The sequence below is a fragment of the Mastomys coucha genome, unplaced genomic scaffold, assembly GCF_008632895.1.
Source record: "Mastomys coucha isolate ucsf_1 unplaced genomic scaffold, UCSF_Mcou_1 pScaffold13, whole genome shotgun sequence".
In the NCBI taxonomy this organism is placed as follows: Eukaryota; Metazoa; Chordata; class Mammalia; order Rodentia; family Muridae; genus Mastomys; species Mastomys coucha.
The window spans coordinates 65,072,943-65,083,396 of record NW_022196895.1 but is presented as its reverse complement, the minus strand read 5'-3'; the positions used below and the strand labels follow the sequence as shown (position 1 = coordinate 65,083,396).

General features: G+C 40.5%; 1 long non-coding RNA gene across 1 annotated transcript in view; it reads left to right on the top strand.

Moving 5' to 3' along the window:
• Positions 1-915: 915 nt before the first annotated feature.
• Positions 916-10,454, top strand: part of LOC116087707 — a 13,032-nt gene continuing 3,493 nt past the window's right edge. The window contains exons 1-2 of the long non-coding RNA XR_004117571.1: positions 916-1,016; positions 3,518-3,588. This is a non-coding gene — a long non-coding RNA (uncharacterized LOC116087707). The remainder of the gene's footprint in view (positions 1,017-3,517; positions 3,589-10,454) is intronic.

Sequence of the window (10,454 nt, the reverse complement as noted above, 5' to 3'; positions counted from 1 at the left end):
TAGTTGAGGTGGAGATAGGATTAGGTTCCAATAGAGAATTATTATTTGGAGAACAGGAAATTGAGATCCACTTCCTGTTGGAGAGCTGGTTTCTTCTCTACGTGTTGAACTACCTGCTGTTCATTTACAACATGGGACAGCATTAAAACACTCCAGGGGAGAACCTTCCAGTGTAACCTTGCTAAATGGACATGATATTAAAGCAGCTCCTAATGGCTTACCATTCTACCCATAGATCAATGCAGCGACACTCACAGTTGCCTGAAATGCAGAGGCTAAGAGACTGTGGAATGTTCATCCCTAAAAGGATCATATACACCACATGCCTGCCAAGGCTCAAATCATTGCAGAGAAGGGAGCAGAAAGAGTGATAGAGTGTAAGAGCTGGTGGATGACTAAGATGAAATGGCGTCTTCTGGACACAGCAGGGTAGGCACACACATGAATTCATAGTGGTTGTGGCAGTGCACACGAGACATGTGGAAGTCCAAGCCAGACCACAGCTAGCATGGAGATGGGAGTTGGATGAGGAATCTCAGGCATAGCCTGGAGCAGTTGGCAATTGTGAATAGAGAGAGAGTTTTCTTTAAGAGTAGAGTTTATGGTTAAGTCAACCATGCTCCAGCCGAAGACTACATTTAAGAGATTATTTGGACACTACAAATTCCACTACAAACAAACAAACAATAAAATAGCCAAACAACAACAATAAAATAAAAACAGGACACAAATTTGGGTGGGTGGATTAGGGAAGAATTGGAGGATGGGGGTGAATAAGATCAAAACAGGTACAAGTTCTCAAAGAACTATTAATAGTTCAAATGAATACAACCTGCATGATTGCAACTATGGATCACCAGGAAGGTCAAGCTTCTGAGGTGCCTTTTGACTTAATCTTGCTTAGAATTCTGTGGATGAAGACCCCCCATTTTACAGTTGAACCCTTAGAAATACTATGGCTTTAACCAACAGGAGCTGTAGGAGGCACATTTGGACACGATCGTGACCCCACACAGGTATTCACCTTTTAATATGAGATAAATAATAAGAAAAGTGTCTAACCAGGCTAAATTATGTCAAGGAAGAAAGCTGAACAACAATGTCTGGGGAAATTCCTAGTTTTTTTTTTCCTTTTTTTCCTTTAAATCATCTTTCCTCATTCAGTTCCTGTTTTTTGGGCGTTGACTGGGATGCATTTTGAGCAAATCAGTTCAGTCTAAGAATTATCACACTGAGTTACAGAATGACAAGGTTTAAATATGGTCAAAGAGTCATTTCCAAATGCCTGTGGGAAGACTGGATGAGAGAGAGGCCCAGAGAGGAGAAGGCAGGGGCTCCTAGAGAACAATTGAGCTCAAGATGGTGGGAATAGAAAGAAAAAGAAAAGAAAAGCCCTGGGGAGTCTGAGTTGGATATGAGAATAAGGAGGCCAACATGGCTTTGAGATTTAGGGTGTTGAAATAACGGATTATGCAGGCAATAGAAACGGTCAGCTATACTCATTAATCTGGGACCAATGGCTTTCTTTCTTTCTTTCTTTTTTTTTTTTTTTTTTTTTTTTTTTTTTTTGAGACAGGGTTTCTCTGTTTAGCCCTGGCTGTCCTGGAGCTCACTTTGTAGACCAGGCTGGCCTCGAACTCAGAAATCTGCCTGCCTCTGCCTCCCAAGTGCTGGGATTAAAGGTGTGTGCCACCACCGCCTGGCTGACCAATGGCTTTCTTAAAAGGTAGAACATTTAGTACAGAAGTCATAAAAAGTCTTCAGAATTCTGAGATGAATTAGTCTCCCTGGGGGGCAGGGGGGGAACAGATTTTGTTTTTTTGTTGTTGTTTGTTTTTGTTTGTTTTTGGCTTTCACTTTTATGGGGCTAATTACGATTCGATTCACACTTGTAAAACCTGAGGGTCAGACAACCATCTCAGAAGCATCATCTAGCTCTGAAATTCTGCTCTGAGCACAGTAAAGTTGAGGACCAAAGCATCGTGTTTGTCATGGAAAAGGACGGTCAGAGGTTCCACATGGAAGGCCTGTGCCTCCGTTCAGTCTTCAGCTCTGAACTTTCAATTCAGGTCGCACACCTTCCCTTTAATGTGTTGTATATCTTACAGTTAGAAGTTTATGTAAAATTACTGGGTTCTTCTTATTGGGGTGTAAAAAGAATAGGGGTGTTTTGACAACAGTTCATTGTGGGGAGCAGTATCTTGATCTCAGGGGTCGTGCACATCAAATGTGCCCAGAGGGGAGACCTTTCTCTGTGCCTTTTGTTTTGTCTGTTAAATGATGCAAATCACAGGAAGCTTGCTCACTGAGAAGGTAAGCTGGAAGTGCTCCTGACTCCCCAAGTTCTTCCTGAATCTTATTTTAGTTAGATAGTAAGAAGTAATTTTTCAGTGCAGTGCACATGAAATTAAGCATGCAACTGCTATTATTAATGGGGCCTGCATCTCACCCCCCTCCACAGTAACACACACCCATGTGGGAGGCTAGAGCCATGCTAGCTTGTTCTACTCAAATTATAAAATCTGTAATCTGTCCCTTGAGATAAACGCATAATTCATTTTCTCGGGGAAGGAAAGCAGAGCCTTCACCCTTGACATCTCCGGGGGCTCAGGAGAACCCAGTGCCGGTGCTGACTGAGTCTTGCGTTGTAGTTCTCAAAATATGCCCATGACATCAGAACATGCTAGAAATGCTCACAGCACTCTTTTTGTAATTTTGTTGACCAAATTCTGCATGTCACCTCAACACATGAGGAATTAATACCGTCTGTTTATTTCTAAATTGCCATCTTTTCATGACAAGAAAAGCTTTTCCACGTTGCTTTAGCTATGCGCCTCGGCATGGAGGTGACACCGCCTCTCCTAGAATATAACAGCGTGCATCTTTGATGCCTGAATTTTGCTCAGAATTCTTATTTTCTTTCTTACTTTCCACCTCCTTCATCCAGGACTGGAAACTATTAGTGCCAAGGAAATATTTATGGTGACCTTGTCTCTTCTCACACTATCCCAGTTGCTCCAGTTCTGGACAGTTGATGATTTAAGTAGGGGAGATCTGGATCAGTTGTAGTGGACAAAAGACAATGAATTAAAAAAAGAAAGAAAGAAAGAAAGAAAGAAAGAAAGAAAGAAAGAAAGAAAGAAAGAAACTCAAGCAGTAGTACTCTTTAAAGGCACTAAGAGCAAGAAACCAATGGGAGTGTCTGGCACATTAAAAAAATAATAATCTTAATGACACCATCAGTGGCCAGGCATGAGGTTACCTCCTGGGGCTTAAATGGGGGGGGGGGCGGCTTGCTTACATCCCGTTGGGCACTTTTGCACGTTTCTCTTTGTGAACTGGCTGTGGCTGGAAGCCTACAGGTGAAAGCTATTACTTCAGCTATGAACTTCAGGAACACTCCCAGCTTAATCATGCTCTGCACTTGGAGCAGAGTTACCATCCAGAAGGGCCATACTGCTCCCAATGTTGCCCATGGTGAAATGCCTTCATTTTTGTTTTGTTTTGTTTTCTACAGGCTCCAACCCGACAATAAGCATGACTTGACATAGACTTAGTAAACAGTCAGAAGATGTCAGACAAAAGCAGGTATTTCTAAACTCAAACAATGTGTTTGTCTATGATGATTCTTCTTCACGAAAAAAAAATTTTTTTTTTTCTATTTTCTCTGTTGTCTTGTGTAAAGAACGTACAGGTCAGAATCTGCTGGGCCGTGGAAGAATCTTCCTTCCCAGTCTTTTCCTCTACTGTTGATGATTTTACACTCAATCAGTTCAGTCTTTGCAGTCCTAAACTGTTCCTATTTGGGTCTGGGTTGTGTATGTCACCCCATTTAGTACACAAAATGGACACTCGAACATTCTACGTTTGTACTTTTAACCGGCATGATGATCCCAATGTGACTCCTGCAAACAGGTTTCTTAGCAAAACGACCAGACTCTGCCTACTGTAGCCCTTATCTTCCGTGGCATAAACTATGCCTGCACTGTTTCCAGGCCAGAGCCAAGCTAAGAGCGGGCTCATCCACCTATTACACTCCTTCTGTAATTCTTCCAGTCTATTGCTAACACCATGATCCTAAGAAAACAGAAAGCCATTAGTTTCATGTACATCCTGTTTTGATAGAGAAGAAAAACTATCTAAAAAGGAAAATAAATTACCACACATTAGAATATCCTGTGTAGTCTCTGCCACATAGTAGACAGCTGCAGAAAAACACAATATTTAAAATAAGTTAACAAAACAACAGGTCCCTTGGGGTCTTCCTCTCCTCTTTAAGTCTGTGCAACAATGCATCTCTTGGGCTCAGTTTTCCGTAAACATAAAGTTACTTAGCTCCAAAGGCCACCCTGCGTTTATGTTTTTTTTTTCCCCTCCCTTGAGCACTTTCTTTATTGAAGGTCTGTGCAACGGGTTCGGTGGAAATTATGCGACATCTTTCCTCAAAGAGAGCTGTATTAATGTGCCAATGCCCTTTATTTAATGCACTTTAAAATTCTGACGCGCCTTTTAAAAAGTATGAATTGTGTTGGGAAAGTCTAATCTCTGTTCTACATAAGCGGAAATGTGCTATATTGGTAAGGGTAACGCTGGAGCGGGGCTTCAACATACGGGTGTCTCTATAGTACAGATGTCCGAAGACACTGGATGCCCAAATCAACCAGCTAGAATTGTTAATTCTGCCAAAATTAGTCAAGGGAACTTCAATGACTCATTTAAGCAAATTGAGAGTGAAAAAAAAAATCTTAAAACTAAACAAAATAGTTAGAATTCATCCTAACTCAGCTTTCAGCAGGGTTGTTTCCTTGCAGTCTGTTGCTCTATTACGTACAATTGCTCTGTACATCCCTGATGACTTCATACAGATTTTTCAAAAGTTGCTTGGATTACTATAGTTCTAGTGCACGCATCAAATCAATTTTCCTTTCTTCTCGACTACGCAGCCACCCGCCTGTCTTTGGATCTCTTCCCGTTCCAATCAGTGTGTCCTTTTAAAAGTGTTTCATTAAGGCTGAAGTTCCAAGGACATGACTTCCCTCTTTGAAATGAAATGTGCCTTCTTATTTGAATGCAGACTGCCTGTGCCCTCACCGTACAATCAAAACAATGGCAAATACACCCAGTGCACTCAGGCAAAATTGGTGTGTGAGTCTCCTGGAAATATGTAACAACAGGTGCAGTCAGATAGGCTGGCACAGAGTGCCAGTTCCCTAACAATTACTAATAAGGAAATAAACGTTAGGTATGCATTATTAAAGTGTTTTATGTAATTTTTTTTTTACTAAAACAACCACAACCCCAGCTAGTAACCATTTCTGCAGCATTCAAACGATAATAATTTAAAAGAAAAAAACGTGACTCCATCTTTCCTGATTTTGACACTCCTTTGTCTATCGTAATGAAATTTGCATATGTATACTTGTTTTATAGGAGAAAAATATACACAATTCTCTCCCAAATCGTTGAAAAATCTGTGCTTATCCATCAAGCTAGTAGAAGATTCCCCTCCCTTTGCATCTGATAAATGTAGGATCACATTTACTACATACATGCCATATCCCCTAGAAATTTCAACTGTAATAAATGGCTAGGCATGCATGAGTTCCTCTTTTTTAATAAAAGGAGCATTTGCCAAATTTTGGAGGTTTTTTGGTTTTTTTTTTGTTTGTTTTGTTTTGTTTTGGTGAATAAGGGTTCTTCAGCCCTAGGACAGGCTCAACTTTGCTGAGGAATTCTGTGTGCGGTTGTTAAAGACATTTAATTTTTAATTTGCTTTCTCACAATCTGAAAAACATACTTAAAATTTTGATTGCATAATGCATTTGGTTTCTTAATGCCATTTACAAGTGTAGAACTGGAGAAGAAAGTAGGTCTCATTTGTAATTAAAAGATGACCGTATTGTACTTTATAGTGTAATAACTTATCCTTAGGTATTCCATTTCTAAATACCAGTTTAGCTTACTATTTTTGATGCTTCAAAATTTCAAATAGTAGGTTTTCTATAAAAGAAAGCACGGGTGCATTATAGAAATTAAAAAAGCAAAAACAACAAAAAAACCCACAACAAAACAAAGTGGAATCAACAGATTTTCCTTAGGGAGTCCAGAGCATTGTAAATGCTTTAAATACCGCAGAAGAAGAGAAAAAGCAAGAAAGGAAAGAAGGAAACAGAATAAAACCATCTATACCTTTAAGTGAAGATGCTCAAGGGCCTTACATTCAAATGAATGAATTGAATTCACTGCGTGGAAATGGAAAGATGTGTTTATTGGAATAGAGTTCTAACTTGCCACCCTCTACAGGATGCCTAGAGATTAAGGTTGAGAAAACTTGAAAAAAAAAAAAAAAACCAAACCAGATATGGGCCCAGATACCACTGATGTGCCAAAGTAACAAAATAACCATACATTAGATGGTGAATTCTGATCTTACTTTGATGGGAGAGAGCAAACTGCCACACAATTGCCTCATTTCTTTCTGTTCATAAAAGCCTTCATGGCTCTCTACAACCAAATGTTCCTCTTGGGTTTCAACACTGAGTTTTAGGCAGACCTCTGGGTGAGCCTGCTACCATAATAAGCAGGGGCTTGCAGAACAGAGTCCCTTTAGGCCAGTGGCCTGCTAGGCTTGGAGGGGACAGAAATTAAAAGGCATTTTCCTTTTAAAATAATTGTAGGTTATGGCAACAAGGACTAATGTTATTGCTGAATCCACAAGCCTGCGTGTGTGAATACGTGTGTGTCTCTTCATATGTGTGTGTGCACAAAAGAGGGATTAATGAGACAGAAGACAGGAAGAGAGAGTAGAAAGGGGGAAGAGGGCTGTCAGCATGAATGAAGCTGAAGGGAGATTTCTCTATGGAGCGTATATTTCACATATTAAAGAGCATATGTGAAGCTATATAAATGGAAGTTGAGTAGTGCCAGCCATGGAACTAAAAACACACACATATTGTGTATATATGTGTATATACTTAGATTTTCTTTTTGTTAGTAGTTTTTTTTTTTTTTTTTGAGTGGAAGGAGACAGGAATCAAGTGCCATTTTACCAGCTATTCTGTGGGATTCGCAAGCCGTCCCAGCCATCCCGACTACGCCAATTACCCTTGTTTAGTTCTTCATTACCCATGCTGGTTGACCTGCTTCTGTTCGTAATAAGGTTAATCGTAATGAAATGAAATATTTGATTTTATTAATTTCTTATCCAGTATGGCTCCAGAATTCTTACTAACACTAGGACATCAGGTAATGTGGCTCATCTGCTAACGTTTGCTCCTTCTGCTCTGTGTCTGTGGGAATGGCAAAATTACTGGTTCATGCATAAGCAAGAACTGTTAGTATTGTATCTCTGTAAGACATGAGCGCACACATGCACGTGCGTGTGCACATGCGCTCGTGCGCGTGCGCATACACACACACACACACACACACACACACACACACAAGGGCAAATATTGCCATTGTATTTCTCTCCAGACCCCCTCTGCCATCACTAAGGGGTAGCGTGGTGCCAGCATGTTTCCTATCCAAGAAGCCTTGGCTACTGGAGAAAGAAGGACTTTATGGTTGGAAGGGCGCAGTGCAAGCAGTACAGCTAAGGTTTAGACACATTGCGCTCACCTCATGAGCCTATTCCCACTCCCTGCTGACATCCACTGTGCTCCGGAAGGTGAAAAGGCCAGCTTTACGCTAAGGATATTTTTGACAAAGCAATTCAGTATAAGCAACGGTTTCACATTTGGTTCCATAGACTTAATGGACGATGTACAGTGAATTCATGACAGTTAGAAAAAAAAATAGAAAATTCATGAAAAGACAAGAATGAAATAAATACAGTTAAGAAGGAAAGTTAACTTTTCAATTGAAGAAATTTGGGAAAGAAAAAAGAAAAAAAAAAGAGAAGTTCTGGAAATGTAGTTGGAAATTCTACATAAAACTGAATCTAAACGGCATTCAGTTTAGTCACAAAACCAGTTCATTAGCTAGTGTCCCACAAATATTTCATTATATACACAAATAGATGCTGGGAGAAAGCACATGGTTATGGTAGGTCAGCAAATGGATTGGTTAATTAACTGACTTAAAACGTGTTGGCTGTCTTCAAGTTTGGAAAAAAAAAATCTGCCTTTTTCTCTGAGATGTCCAAAGTGATTTCGTGCTGCTTGTGGACAGGTGAACGGGGCTGGCTCTTAGCTTGTAGTCTGGAGTCATGAAGCGAATCAAGGGAGTGAGAGGAAGGGAGCGCACAGGTGGAAAAGATAGCTCTCCTTCCAGTATGAACAATGAAAGTCCCGAGACAGGGCTTACTGATATTCTTAGTCACGTGGCCTCAGAGTTTCCTCCTCAAGGACTCAGAACAATCAGGCCATAATCGCAAAAGATAAGGGAATGAAAATAAACAAGTCTATAAAATCTGAATAAATGGGAAATTAAACTTTATTTAATGTCAGTCAACTCGATTTTGATGTTTTTGTGCCCGCCATAGATGCCTGACATTGGCATTTAATGATTTCTTTTAGTATCAAAATATATTCTCTTGCCTTTTTAATTTTGTGTAGACCTTAGTTGTGCTTTCAGAAACAAAAACAGCAACAGAACAATAACAACAACAACAACAACAACAAAACAGCAGATATCCTGTTTGGGCTAATAGGGTTATAGGTTTAAAAAAAAAAAAAGCAAACAAAACAACAAAAACCAAAATAAATAAATAAATAAATAAATAAATAAATAAAAGAAAGAAAAAAAAGGTAAAATGTGATAGCAATTAGGCTTCTCAGTGAGCATGCTCAGTGGGTCTCTCCTGGTTGCTAGGCAACGAGCTGAAGGTGTGTGGCATAGAAGGACCCAATGCAAAAATACAAGCACCTTTGACTTGGATCTCACCTGATCCAGAAACCCATGCTCATTTATCGAATTAAATATGGAATATCCTTTAGTGGGTTTCGTGGGTTCCTTTCCTACCTTTGGGGGGGGGACGTGGTGGGGAAGGGAAGGAGGGGCAGAGGCTGGGGTCTAGTGTCTCAGATCTAAGAGCCACTGGGCGATCTTCCAGCAACAGCTCTGCGTTCGAATTGAGTTGCAGTTTTACTATGTGTGCGTGAGGCAATTTATTTTTCATTTTGGTGGAGGTAGTTAGGCCTTAACCACCGCACGTGGGTTGCTCAATATGTCAGGGCACCATTCTAATCCTACCCCGGATCAGTGTTACAGCGCACATCGGGAACTTAAGCCTTTCAAATGAATCCATTTTCACGTACTCCAGTCATATAACAGAACAAATTCCAGTTAAACCGCATTGTTAAAAGGAAAGGCTGCCGCCCGGTATTCAAAAGCTCCTTCGCACACTCCGGGGTCCTGGCGGAGCCGTACAAAAGTGATAACAGAGCAAGACTGTGAGGCAGCAAGGAGGAAGACAGGAAGCAAGTTCTAGAAAGAGCACAAAACCCCTTGTCTTTGGCGAGTACAGAGCCATCGCCACCAGCACCTCTAAGTTGCAGCCCTACCAAACACCTGGTTGGGTCCGCAGTGACAGCTCACTGTCTCTCCAGTGGTAACAATTTAGAGGCAGGGTGCTAAACAAGATATATACACGATGTCAAATATTGGCTCTGTACATCTAAGCCAATCACTTCTAAATAAATTAACCATGGCACTGCCTAATATGACCCACCTGCTTTCTTCCCCGTGTTGCTCCAGACCCTACCTGAACCCCCCTTTGATTAAATGTCAAAAGCTTGCCTTGTGCCTGCAGATTTCACTGAAGGCGGATACAGAAAGGTCCCTCCTGTGACTCTATAAAACTGAAATAAATTCCACTGGCATCTTGTAAATTTTTATTTTCTACAATGACTGCAGGCTCCATCTGCGGCCCAGCTGTTATTAGAACGGAAAGCGCTGGCCCTCCTGCATTACAAAACAGCATAGAACAGTAATTGCCACTGGAAGAGATTAAGTGTAGACACTAAAAATGTTTACTCGCAATGAATATGCATAACGACGGGTAGGAAACAGCGCTGGAAGATTAAAAAGAGAGAAGGGTTTGTTTACAAGGCTGGGGAAAAAAAAAGAGTGGAATGTCAGTTGGCCCCGAGCCTGAAATAGGAACGAAAAACCTTTGGGCAAGGCATTAGGGAGAAAAACAGATGGTTTGTGAACCTTTTATTAGATAGAAAAATCATTAATCAAGCCCAGGCTGGAAATGGCAGGGTTTTTTGTAGTTCATATTTTAGTTTATTTTTTCTTAAAGTGACAGTATACTTTTTTTTTTGTCTTTTTTGAAATCATTATCTATGAATTATCTGTCTACAGCCACTGCTTTGCAGAGGATCTGTGTAAAGCTGGCTTTACTTGAGGGTAATGTCAACACCAGTTCGTTCAGCCCTAGAAAATTCCTCCAAAGGGTTTCACATTTCAGCACCTGTTCTGACTATATAGCAAAAGAAAAAAAAAAA